We start from the raw sequence: 12,855 nt of genomic DNA, 5'->3' as shown, positions 1-12,855 counted from the left end.
GAATAAAGCCCAGAGGGCCGGAGCCCGGCGCCCTCCGCCCTCGCTGGAGCCCCCACACGGGGCGAGACCCGCTCGGCGGGTCCCCCCATGCAGTTCACAAGCACCGCCCAACACCGCCGGGGCTCCGGCTTTCCCCACATCACCCTGGGGGCTCCCGGGGGGGTCGGGGCTGGGGGTCAGGGAGGGCCCCCTCCTTAGGAGGGGGTCCCGGGGTGGGGTGGGGGTGGGATGGGCCCCCTCCGGAGGAGGGGGTCCCGGGCGGGGGGGGTCAGGGTGGGCCCCCTCCGGAGGAGGGGGTCCGGGGGAGGCGGAGGAGGGACTTTCCCCCCTCCAGTCCCTCCTCCGGACCCCCTCCTCCGGAGGGGCCCCACCCTGGCCCCCCGCCCGGGACCCCCTCCTCCGGACCGGGGACTCCCAGGGAGGGCGGGGCCGTTCGTTTGGCTGGCGAGCTCTGTGTCTGTTCACGCTGCAAAGTGACGTGACCCCCTCTGCTTCCCCCCCACCCGCCCCGCCCCGCCCCCCATCCCCGGTCCGGAGGAGGGGACCCCGGGAGGGGGCCGGGGCGGACCACGTCCGGAGGAGGGGATCCGGGGGAGGGACTGGAGGGGGGAAAGTCCCTCCTCCGCCTCCCCCGGACCCCCTCCTCCGGAGGGGGCCCATCCCACCCCCACCCCACCCCGGGACCCCCTCCTAAGGAGGGGGCCCTCCCTGACCCCCAGCCCCGACCCCTCCGGGAGCCCCCAGGGTGATGTGGGGAAAGCCGGAGCCCCGGCGGTGTTGGGCGGTGCTTGTGAACTGCATGGGGGGACCCGCCGAGCGGGTCTCGCCCCGTGTGGGGGCTCCAGCGAGGGCGGAGGGCGCCGGGCTCCGGCCCTCTGGGCTTTATTCTCCGGCGCCCCGAGCCTCGCGGCTGCGGGGGAAAGGGGAACAGAGGACGGGAATAGCGGGGCAGAGGGGGTGGTCGGGGTCAGGGTGTGCAGGGGAGCAGGGAGAGGAACAGGGGAAGATGGGGTGGGGCAGTAGGAAGGGTGGAGGAAGGAGGACGAGGATGGCGCATAGGTGGGGGTGTCAAGGTACAGAGGGGGAAAGAGGGAAGGGGAATAGGGAGAGGTGGAAAGGGAAGGAAGGGTGGAGGAAGGAGGATTGAGGGCAGGTGTGGGGAAACTGGGGGGCAGAAGGGGAGAGGGGGCAGGGAGGAGCCGGGGTGGGGGGGGGAAGGAAGGGTGGAGAAGGAGGGGGAGGGTGGAGGGGTAGGGTAGGGGTGTGTAGGGGGATAGGGAGGGGGGTCCGGGAGGAAGGAGAGGGGGGTACGGAGGGAGAGAGCAGGGGGTAGGGAAGGAGAGGAAGGGAGGGGTGGGGAAGAGGAGGTTTAGAGGAAGAGAGGTAAAGAGAAATATAAAGGAATAGAAATATAGAGCGCGGCCCTGCCGCAGCCTCTCGCCCCGCGCACCGAGAGAGCAAATGGCTCCGGTCGCTGATTCCCGGGGCTTTAATGCCCTCGGTCCCGCCCCGCGCAGCCGCTCTGGGGCCCCGCGCACCTGAGCCGGCCCCGCCCCGCCCCGCCCGCGCTCGTAAATCCCGGCGGACCCGCGCCCGCTCCGCTGTATGCGATGGATGCTCATCCCAGGATGCGGCGGGACCGTCGCTCGGAGCGCTGTGCGGAGCCCGGGACCGGGGCTGGTCCCGGCGCTACGCGGAGCCCGAGGCGCTACAGTGGGGTCGGGATTCGGGTCCGGGTCCTGCCGGTGTCGGCTGGGGGTCCCGGGCGGAGCCGCTACTCCCTCGGCGGGCAGGGTACCGGTCCTGGAGCCGCAGGACCGGGGCGGGATTGGGGCTGAGATCGGGACCGGGATCGCCACGGGCGGGAAGAGCCACTCCAGGATGGGTGCTGGGGCCGAGCCCGGCGCTGCCGCTCCTGCTCCGGCCGGCACGGGGTGGGGTCCCGCCGGGGCTCCGGGCACGATCCCGCTGCGGCCGCGGGGAGCCGGGGCCGTGCCGGTGCCGGGACCAGCAGGAGGGCGGCGGCTCCCCGGAGCAGGCGCTGGATCCCGCCTGGAAGCGGGCGGGGCGCGGGCACCGCGCCAGCCCCGGGACGCCCCCAACGCCGCCGCTCCCTCAGCGCCGCCCGCCCCGCGGGGCGCCCCCTGCCGGCCACGGAGCGGCGGCGCGAGCGCAGCCCCCGGTGGCCGCTCCCGGCCCCGCCCCGCAGCCCCCGCGGGGATGCGAAGCTCCCGCCCCGCCCCGGCACCCCCGAGGCCGCCGCAGCCCCTGGGCAGAGCAGCGCCCGCCTCCCCCTCCCCGGTGGCTGCACGCCCGGGGGGCCCCTGTCCGCCGCGCCCCCGCGGAACGAGCAGCCCGGGATCGCTGCAGCATCGCCTCGGGTGGGTGGAGCCTCTCCGGGGCGGGCGCTGGGGCCGAGTCCGGCGCTGCCGCTCCTGCTCTCACTGCGCCCGGTGTGGGACTGGGAGCTGCTGGGGCTCGGTTCTGCTCTGGCTGCTTGTCCTACACCTGCCGGGTGAGACCTGATCCTTTCCCTCCTCTCCCCCACTTTCTCTGTGGCTCGCACTCTCTAGTGGAAAAAACCTCTAGGTTTAAAAAGCCAGTGAAAACTGTTCTTTATTTCCAGAGCACAGGATATTGTGTTTTTGTGTATTGTGTATTGTGTATTGTGTATTCCAACTCCACAGGAGTTGGAAAGACCCACGAGGATCATCAAGTCAAATGGTGATAAGTGGTTGGTCCATTTAGGGACTGAACTCAGAATCTTGAGCTTCTCAGCACCCTGCTCCAAGCACCTGAGCCAATCTCAGGGTCATGAGGAAGGTCCTGCCTGGAATGGGAATGGCTGCTGCCAGCAAGGGAATTCCTATGCCAATACAGCTCCTTCTTTTCTGCTAATGCTACTTTAAATACCAGCCCCTGGAATGGCTCTAGAGCAGAACTGGCTGGCACCTGACATAACAGCACAAAACTCTTCCTATAACCCTGATCCTTTCCAGGATTTACCCAACAGCTGTTAAGGTGCTCGTGCTATGTCCCTTTCCAGGGAGAAATGAGCAAGACAAGTCCTAAAGCTTCACTTGGTCTGTGGCAAAAGTTCCTCTGGAGAGTATCAGGGCTGGTCCTGGCTGCAGAGGGGCGTTTCCTGCAGGTGAGTGTTCACAGCCCAAAATCACAGCAGGTGCTGAGGCTGGGGCTGCTTTTCTGGCCCAGAGCTGCACTGAGCCCTCGGTGACTCCTGCTTGCTACCAGGAATGTTCCTTGGTGTTCCCTGCGTGTGTCCCAGCTGGCCAGGAACGTGGGGCTGGAGGAGGCTGGGAGCCCCAGGAAGGGAACCAGCACCTCTTGTCCTTCATATTTGCAGGGGAGGAGCTGTGCCTGCAGCATTCTGCCCATGGCACGCAGCGTGCAGAACACAAGTCCTGGGGATGGGCACTGGGATGCCCGGGCAGCACTTGTATGGACACGGATAAAGGGCTGCCCGCAGCTCCTCAGCCAGGGGCTGCTCTGAATGGGCACCCAGAGATGCTTCAGCCTGGACAGAGCCCACCGACACCCCAAAAATATCCCAAGGAACAGCTGGCATTACCTGGGAATGCTGGCACAGTGTGTTTGCGGAGGGGCTCAGACAGCAATTCCTGGTCCTGACCTCCCGGAGCTCCCACACACCTGCCAGGTTATGTCCCAGCCACCCCCAATCCCTTCCCTTCCAGCCTGGGGACATCATCCATCAGCAGCGTTAAAGCCAAGGTAATCTTCCTTCACAGAAATTAAACCCCAGGCAATGCCCTCAGAAATGCCTTAAAGTAAAAGGTTAGAGTTTGTTTGGACTGAGGTTGGAGTTTTTCAGGGAGCCAGCTGGAACTGCAGAACTGAGGGAAAGCTTTCACAGGGAGGTCCACACTGCAGATGCCTTGAAAGGCAGGGATGTGCGTCCCTTTCCTCAGGGAAAAGACCTTCCAGAGGCCACTCCTGAGGCTCTGGAATTAAATCACCTTCTGCAGGGAGAGATATCCTCACCTGGGCACAGGGGCTGCCTCACCAAGGGCTGGGAGCATGTCCGGCCACTGCTTTCTCCTGCTCTAAAATATCAACTTCAGCCTGATCTCAGTGAGGGTGAAATCAGCTGAATTCCAGGGAACTCTGTCAAGTGCCCCCCAGGGACATTGGTGGGGCTGGGGGATAAGGGTTATAAATAGCAAATTCTATGGAGTATAAACCTGTCCTTGTCCTGATCCCACTGAGCTTCCTTGGAACTTCTGCTGGTCCCTGACACACCTGGCATTAAATAGGCAGCTCTGCACGGGAATATCCACGCTCCATGAGGCACTGTGAGGTTATTCCAATGGGAATTCAGCAGGGAATTTAGAGCTATAGGTATAATTCATCTAAACTAGCAAAGCTGAACCCCAAATCTGGGCACCACACAGAGAACAATCTTTGTGCTGCCCTGCCAGCTAAAGCCCCTGGGCTGGGAAATCTCAGCAGCCAGATGCATGGAATTATCGAAATCCCAGCAACCAGCATCTTCCAAAGGGACGCTGCGAATCGCAGGCTGTGAGAGTTCGTGTCCTTCCGCTGCTGTTGGCAGCACAAATTCCCCTCCGCTCAGCTGGCCCCGGTTGGGCGGGAGCTGAGAGCAGGTGAGGCGGGAGAGCGGATTGGCTGCCCGGGGAGCGCCAGGAGATGAGGCTGCTGGAATCTCAGCTGGATCAATGGAACTTTCTTTCCCTGGCAGAAACCAGGAGCCAAAGCAGATCCCTCCTGGCTGGGCTGGTGGGCAGCAGCTGGATGAACTCCGGGGGAAAACACCCTGTGCCTGCCAGGAGTCTGTTTTTCCTACCAGCTCCTGAGCAGTGTCAGGACCACCATGAGGGAATTCAAATCCAGATAAACCTCACTGCCCACAGAATGAATAACCCCAACAGAGAAATGCACTGTTGTCATAAAAAAGCTTAAAGATCTGTTAAAAATGCAATGACAACACTGTAAGGGGATTCCCAGGAATCTTCTTAATGCTCTTGGTTCCATTTTTAATGTATTTTTAGTCCCTCAGTGGGCAGCTTGTAGAACTTATCCTGGGATTTATAGGTTGAGCAGGGTTGGCTTTGGATTGACCTTCACCTCTGGTCCCGCTTTGTGCAAACACAACTCGGGGCAAGGTGGGTGAACTCAGTACCTCAGCTTTTCCCTCAAAAATATCCCCTATATATATATGTGTGTTGGGGTTTTAGTTTAGTCTTAGTTTTTCCTGTTAAAGGAATTTTCTCCCATATGCATGTTGCTAGGGGACAAATAGCTGTACTTAAGAAAGACAAAAAGGGGAGTGGGGCGGGCCTGGCTACTCTTTTGTCTACACCTGGGTGTGGGGTCAGTTCGCTCTGAGCGTCCGGAGAGAGAAGCTGCAGAGAAAGGAGCTGCTGCTGCTTTCTTTTTGGCCGTTCTTTCTTCCTGCTGGAAACAACGCCGGGACCCCAAAAGCCGCTTTCCCTGCCCTGCTGGAGACCGGGCTGTGGCTGCCCTGCCCCGCTGCTGCTTCGAGCTTTCGCTACGCTGTAGCCCTGCTCGCCCTGCCTGCCTGGGCCTCCGTGGTTTTTTCCATCTGGATACATCTCGCCTGCCACCCGGGATTTGCGTTCGTCCCTGCCATTCCAGCCTGCTGTTCCTGAGAGTCCGGGATCGGCTGCCCAGGGGTTTGTGAAGCCTTTGTTCCATCCTTCCCGGGATCCCAGGGCACCAGAGCCGCGGGTTTCCCGAGCTCGCTCCGGAGCGCCCCCTGCAGCCGCGGGGGAACCATCGCACCTGCCCTGCTCACCGGGAGCCACCAGCGCCCCTGCCGGCTGCGAGCGGAACTGCACCCGAGGGGAAAGGGCCTGACAGCCGAGAAGGCTGGCACTGGGTTTGTGTTTGCTGTTACTGCCATAGTTGTTGTTGTTTTGTTTGACTGGTTATATACATATATATATAGAGTAAAGAACTGTTATTCCTATTTCCCACATCTTTGCCTAAAGGCCCTTGATTTCAAAATATAATAACTTGGAGGGAAAAGGGGTTATATCTGCCACTTCAAGGGGGGCCTCTGCCTTCCTTAGCAGACACCTGTCTTTCAAAACCGAGACAGATCTTGGCGCCCAACGTGGGGCCTGAGGGCATTAAGAGATAGAGGTGAAAAAGGAATAACAGTTCCTCGATAACTTTATTTTGTGTGCTGGATATTGGAACCTTGTTAGGCAGCACTATGTGGTCTAGTTTACCCTGGTTTGGGTGGCATGTAGCCGTGGCTATATTCTTCCCCTTTGCAGCTCCTTACTTGAGTATGGGTCCTCTGACTAAGGCTACCATTGCTGTTATCCAGCTTGCGTTATGGGTCGAGAAGGTGAGGAATTCATGGGTTTTTAACTTCCTCCGGAATGTGGGCACATGGATAAACAGCTATCACACACTGAGCACATGTTTTTGGGGTTATGTTAACAATGGTACCTTCTGTGAGGAAATGACACCAGGGGAAGTTTTCTCCCAACCCCTCAACCAGTTCTTTGGGCCCACCCCATCAATTTTCGAAGGGTTTAAATTCCCTCTGAATACTAACCATCTGCTGCTGATAGGCCTACTCTATTTAGCATTCAAGGATAAGTTGAGATTGGCTTGGATATCTACCCGGACACCAGCCCCAGAGACTAGAGATCCTGCCCCAGAACCTGACATGGCCCCAGAGAGTAGAGTTCCTACCCCAGAGCCTGATCCTGCCCCAGAGCCTGACACGGCCCCAGACACTAGAGATCCTACCCCAGAGCCAGAGCCTGCCACAGCCCCAGACACTAGAGATCCTGCCCCACAGACTGATACTGCCCAACAGTCCACCTCAGAAATGGACTACCCAAACTGGGTGGGAGTACTGGCAAAAGGGATGCAGGAGATGTGCCAAGAGATGGGTCAGGTGCGCCAGGGGATATGCCAGGAGATGGGTCAGGTGCGCCAGGAGATATGCCAGGAGATGGGCCAGGTGCGCAAGGAGATGTGCCAGGAGATGGGCCAGGTGCGCCAGGAGATATGCCAATTGCTAAGGGAATACACCTCCTCAGCTAGTGAAAAACCCTCTCCCTGCCCCAAAGAGGGTGAGTCCGATGGTGCAGCAGTGGAACCCACGGATGTTACAACCGTCCAGGCTTCAGCTGAACCACAAGGACAACCACAGCCAGCAGCAGTCGCCCCTGTGCAAAGGAGGAAGTATAAGACCAAATCAGTACGACCAGTTAATGATGATGGGCAACCAGGGCCCTCACAACCAGCAGGAGAGCCAGAGCCAGAAGTCATCACTGAGTCCCTGTCGCACGACAGTCTCCGTGCTATGCGAAACGACATTGTGCGAAGGGGGCGTGAGCCTTATACCACCTGGCTGCTTCGGGTTTGGGACCTTATGGGCACAAGTGTGCAACTGGATAGTGGTGAGGCAAGGTATCTGGGATCGTTGACCCAGGACCCAGGTGTGGACCAGATATTTGTGAGGGAGCCAGGGCCTCTCTCTCTCTGGGAGCGGCTCTTAATGAGTGTGAGAGAAAGGTTCATTCACAAAGAAAGAATGCAGGAGTATCATCATAGAATGCAGTGGAAGACACTCGAGCAAGGGATCCAACAGCTAAGAGAGGTGGCAATATTAGAGGTACTCTTTGGGAAGGATGGACAGCATGATAATGACCCCGATAAGGTCAGGTGCACAGGACAGATGATGTGGAACCTGGCAAGGCTAGGGCCATCGCAATACACCACCTTCATTGCAACGATTGATGCTGACAATACCCGAGAAACAGTGGGCTCTGTTGCCAACAGGCTCAGGCATTATGACAGCATGATCAATGGCCCGCTGAAAGCTCATGTCTCTGCTGTGGTCCAGGACCTCAAAGAGGACATGAAGGAGATGAGGAAGGAAATGAGGGAGGAGATGAGGAGGGTCAGTGTGGCACCAGTGCGAGTCACAGGCCCCCAAGTCAGAGCCCGTCGTCCCCCTGCTAGAGAGAGAGGGTACACCCCACGAGCTGAGCTGTGGTTTTTCCTGTGTGAGCATGGGGAAGACATGAGAAGGTGGGATGGGAAACCCACCTCTGCCCTGGCAGCGCGGGTGCGTGAACTCAAGGAGGGAGGCACTAACCGAGGGGGTTCCGCTAAGGTGAAGGTAGCCTCAGCCTCCCGTGACCGAGCTGCCAGGTATTACAGAAGGGAGGATGATATGTCGGATCCCCTTGAAGGTACCTCGAGCATGTACGCCCAGGGAAAGAATGATAACCAGGGCTAGAGGGGCCCTGCCTCTAGCCAGGAAGAGGCACGGGAGAACCGAGTTTTCTGGACAGTGTGGATCCGATGGCCTGGCACATCAGAGCCACAAAAATATGATGCATTGGTTGATACTGGGGCACAGTGTACTTTAATGCCATCGGGACGTGGGGGCAGAACCTGTATCCATCGCTGGGGTGACCGGGGGATCACAGCAGTTGACCCTTTTGGAAGCTGAGGTGAGCCTGACTGGGAAGGAGTGGCAAAAGCATCCGATTGTGACCGGCCCAGAGGCCCCGTGTATTCTGGGCACAGACTTCCTCCGGAATGGCTACTACAAAGACCCAAAAGGACTCAGGTGGGCATTTGGGATTGCTGCTGTGGAGGCAGAGGGCATTAGGCAATTGAACACCCTGCCTGGACTATCTGAGAATCCTTCTGCAGTTGGGCTCCTGAAAGTGGAAGAGCAACGAGTGCCAATTGCCACCTCGACAGTGCACCGCCGGCAGTATCGGACAAATCGAGATGCTGTGATCCCCATCCACAAGATGATCCGCGAGCTGGAGAGTCAAGGGGTGGTCAACAAGACCCACTCACCCTTCAACAGCCCCATCTGGCCTGTGCGCAAGTCTGACGGGGAATGGAGATTGACTGTGGACTATCGTGCCCTGAATGAAGTGACTCCACCGTTGAGCGCTGCCGTGCCAGACATGTTGGAGCTCCAGTACGAGCTGGAGTCCAAAGCAGCAAAGTGGTACGCCACTATTGACATTGCCAATGCATTCTTCTCCATTCCTCTGGCAGCAGAGTGCAGGCCTCAGTTTGCCTTCACCTGGAGGGGCGTGCAGTACACCTGGAACCGACTGCCCCAGGGGTGGAAGCACAGTCCCACCATCTGTCATGGACTGATCCAGACTGCACTAGAAAAGAGTGAGGCTCCAGAACATCTGCAGTACATTGATGACATCATTGTGTGGGGGAACACTGCAACCGAAATGTTTGAGAAAGGAGAGAGAATAATTCAAATTCTCCTGCAAGCTGGTTTTGCCATCAAGAAGAGCAAGGTCAAGGGACCTGCCCGAGAGATCCAGTTCCTGGGAGTAAAGTGGCAAGATGGACGACGTCAGATTCCCACTGAGGTCATCAATAAGATCACAGCAATGTCTCCACCGACCAACAAGAAGGAAACACAAGCTTTCCTAGGTGCTATAGGTTTCTGGAGGATGCACATTCCCGAGTACAGCCAGATCGTGAGTCCTCTCTACCTGGTTACCCGCAAGAAGAATGATTTCCACTGGGGCCCTGAACAGCAGCAAGCCTTCGCCCAGATCAAACAGGAAATTGCTCACGCCGTAGCCCTTGGCCCAGTCAGGACAGGACCAGAGGTGAAGAACGTGCTCTACTCTGCAGCCGGGAACAATGGTCTGTCCTGGAGCCTCTGGCAGAAGGTGCCTGGTGAGACTCGGGGCCGACCACTGGGATTCTGGAGCCGAAGCTACAGAGGGTCTGAAGCCAACTACACTCCCACAGAGAAGGAAATCCTGGCAGCTTATGAAGGAGTCCAGGCTGCCTCAGAAGTAATCGGCACAGAGGCACAACTCCTCCTGGCACCCCGACTACCGGTGCTGGGGTGGATGTTCAAAGGAAAGGTTCCCTCCACGCATCACGCCACCGACGCTACTTGGAGCAAATGGATTGCCCTCATCACGCAGCGCGCCCGAATTGGAAACCCAAGTCGCCCTGGGATCTTGGAAATAATTACAAACTGGCCAGAAGGTGAGACTTTTGGGTTATCTTCTGAAGAAGAAGAGGAGCAGGTGACACGTGCCGAAGAAGCCCCACCATATAACGAGCTACCAGAGAGTGAAAGACAATACGCCCTCTTCACTGATGGTTCCTGCCGAATTGTAGGCGCTAGCCGGAAATGGAAAGCCGCTGTATGGAGCCCCACACGACAAGTTGCACAGGCCACTGAAGGAGAAGGTGGATCGAGCCAATTTGCTGAGCTCAAAGCTGTCCAATTAGCTCTGGACATAGCTGAAAGAGAGAAGTGGCCAAAGCTCTACCTCTACACCGATTCATGGATGGTAGCCAATGCTCTGTGGGGTTGGCTGGAAAGGTGGAATAAGGCAAACTGGCAGCGCAGAGGAAAACCAATCTGGGCTGCTGAAGAGTGGAAAGACATTGCCACTCGGGTAGAGAAGCTGTCCGTGAAGGTCCGTCATGTAGATGCTCACATCCCCAAGAGCCGGGCTAATGAAGAACATCGTAACAACAAACAGGTAGATCAGGCTGCGAAAATAGAGGTGTCCCAGATAGACTTGGATTGGCAACATAAAGGAGAACTGTTCCTAGCTCGATGGGCCCATGATGCCTCAGGCCATCAGGGCAGAGATGCCACCTATAAGTGGGCACGAGACCGAGGGGTGGATCTAACCATGGACAGTATCTCCCAGGTTATCCATGACTGTGAGACATGCGCTGCGATCAAGCAGGCCAAGCGGGTGAAGCCTCTGTGGTATGGTGGGCGATGGTCCAAATACAAGTATGGGGAGGCCTGGCAGATTGATTACATCACACTGCCTCAAACCCGCCAAGGCAAGCGCTATGTGCTCACAATGGTAGAAGCCACCACTGGGTGGCTGGAGACCTACCCTGTGCCTCACGCTACTGCCCGGAACACCATCCTGGGCCTGGAAAAGCAAGTCCTTTGGAGGCATGGCACCCCTGAGAGAATCGAGTCTGACAATGGGACTCATTTCAAGAACAGCCTTATAAACACCTGGGCTAGAGAACATGGCATTGAGTGGGTGTACCACATCCCTTACCATGCACCAGCAGCTGGGAAGGTTGAGCGGTGTAATGGACTGCTTAAAACCACCTTGAAGGCACTGGGTGGGGGGACTTTCAAAAACTGGGAGATGCATTTAGCAAGAGCCACCTGGTTAGTTAACACTCGAGGTTCCACCAGCCGAGCAGGCCCTGCCCAATCCGAACCCCTACAAACAACAGATGGAGATAAGGTTCCAGTGGTGCACATGAGAGGTATGCTTGGAAAAACTGTTTGGGTAAAGTCTGCCTTGAGCAAAGACAAACCCATCCGTGGGGTTGTTTTTGCTCAGGGACCAGGTTGCACCTGGTGGGTGATGCAAAAGGATGGAGAGACCCGATGCTTACCTCAAGAGGACCTTGTTTTAGGGTGAACTACCCATGGCTCTGTACTTGTATCAATATCAGCATGTATATTTGTATATAATTTGGGTAATGCATAGATTTATATGGTTGTAACATGTTAGTATGAGAAAAAATTCGGGGTGGATAATGTTGGGGTTTTAGTTTAGTCTTAGGTTTTCCTGTTAAAGGAATTTTCTCCCATATGCATGTTGCTAGGGGACAAATAGCTGTACTTAAGAAAGACAAAAAGGGGAGTGGGGCGGGCCTGGCTACTCTTTTGTCTACACCTGGGTGTGGGGACAGTTCGCTCTGAGCGTCCGGAGAGAGAAGCTGCAGAGAAAGGAGCTGCTGCTGCTTTCTTTTTGGCCGTTCTTTCTTCCTGCTGGAAACAACGCCGGGACCCCAAAAGCCGCTTTCCCTGCCCTGCTGGAGACCGGGCTGTGGCTGCCCTGCCCCGCTGCTGCTTCGAGCTTTCGCTACGCTGTAGCCCTGCTCGCCCTGCCTGCCTGGGCCTCCGTGGTTTTTTCCATCTGGATACATCTCGCCTGCCACCCGGGATTTGCGTTCGTCCCTGCCATTCCAGCCTGCTGTTCCTGAGAGTCCGGGATCGGCTGCCCAGGGGTTTGTGAAGCCTTTGTTCCATCCTTCCCGGGATCCCAGGGCACCAGAGCCGCGGGTTTCCCGAGCTCGCTCCGGAGCGCCCCCTGCAGCCGCGGGGGAACCATCGCACCTGCCCTGCTCACCGGGAGCCACCAGCGCCCCTGCCGGCTGCGAGCGGAACTGCACCCGAGGGGAAAGGGCCTGACAGCCGAGAAGGCTGGCACTGGGTTTGTGTTTGCTGTTACTGCCATAGTTGTTGTTGTTTTGTTTGACTGGTTATATACATATATATATAGAGTAAAGAACTGTTATTCCTATTTCCCACATCTTTGCCTAAAGGCCCTTGATTTCAAAATATAATAACTTGGAGGGAAAAGGGGTTATATCTGCCACTTCAAGGGGGGCCTCTGCCTTCCTTAGCAGACACCTGTCTTTCAAAACCGAGACAATGTGTATATATATATATGTAGATGAACTCAGATTTTGCCCCAGACTGTCCACTCCTCACCTCCATATGCCCTCAAAGTGTCCATTCTGTTCCCCACAGGTGCCCTGGTGACACCAGGGAGGTCCCTTTGCCCACAGTGCCTTTCTCCTGCCCCTCTCCGACCCAAGGCCGCTCCTCTGCTCGCTCTCTCTGTCCTTGTCCCACACAGTGAGGTGTGAAAGGAGAAAGGTTCCAGAAATATTTCTGCAATTAATTAATTAAGAATTATTTCCAATTCCCCAGTGAGAAGGACAGGAACTCACAGCCACTGACAGTCCCCTGCAGCAAGAGCTCAGTACACATCCACAGAAGCAAGTCCAGCATCT

At 57.3% G+C, this 12,855-nt stretch overlaps 1 long non-coding RNA gene across 2 annotated transcripts; it reads left to right on the top strand.

The window, feature by feature from the left end:
* The first annotated feature begins 1,617 nt into the window (after positions 1-1,617).
* Positions 1,618-12,842, top strand: LOC125327211. 2 transcript variants are annotated; one of them, XR_007204153.1, is made up of 4 exons: positions 1,618-1,656; positions 2,627-2,641; positions 2,688-3,750; positions 12,773-12,842. It is a non-coding gene; the product is annotated as an uncharacterized LOC125327211 (long non-coding RNA). The 2 variants fall into 2 exon arrangements; XR_007204152.1 differs by lacking the exon at positions 1,618-1,656 and having other exon boundaries at positions 2,299-2,641.
* The last annotated feature ends 13 nt before the right edge of the window (positions 12,843-12,855 follow it).

Source organism: Corvus hawaiiensis, chromosome 6 (genome assembly GCF_020740725.1).
Source record: "Corvus hawaiiensis isolate bCorHaw1 chromosome 6, bCorHaw1.pri.cur, whole genome shotgun sequence".
Lineage (NCBI taxonomy): Eukaryota > Metazoa > Chordata > Aves > Passeriformes > Corvidae > Corvus > Corvus hawaiiensis.
This window is presented reverse-complemented; position numbering and strand designations above follow the sequence as displayed.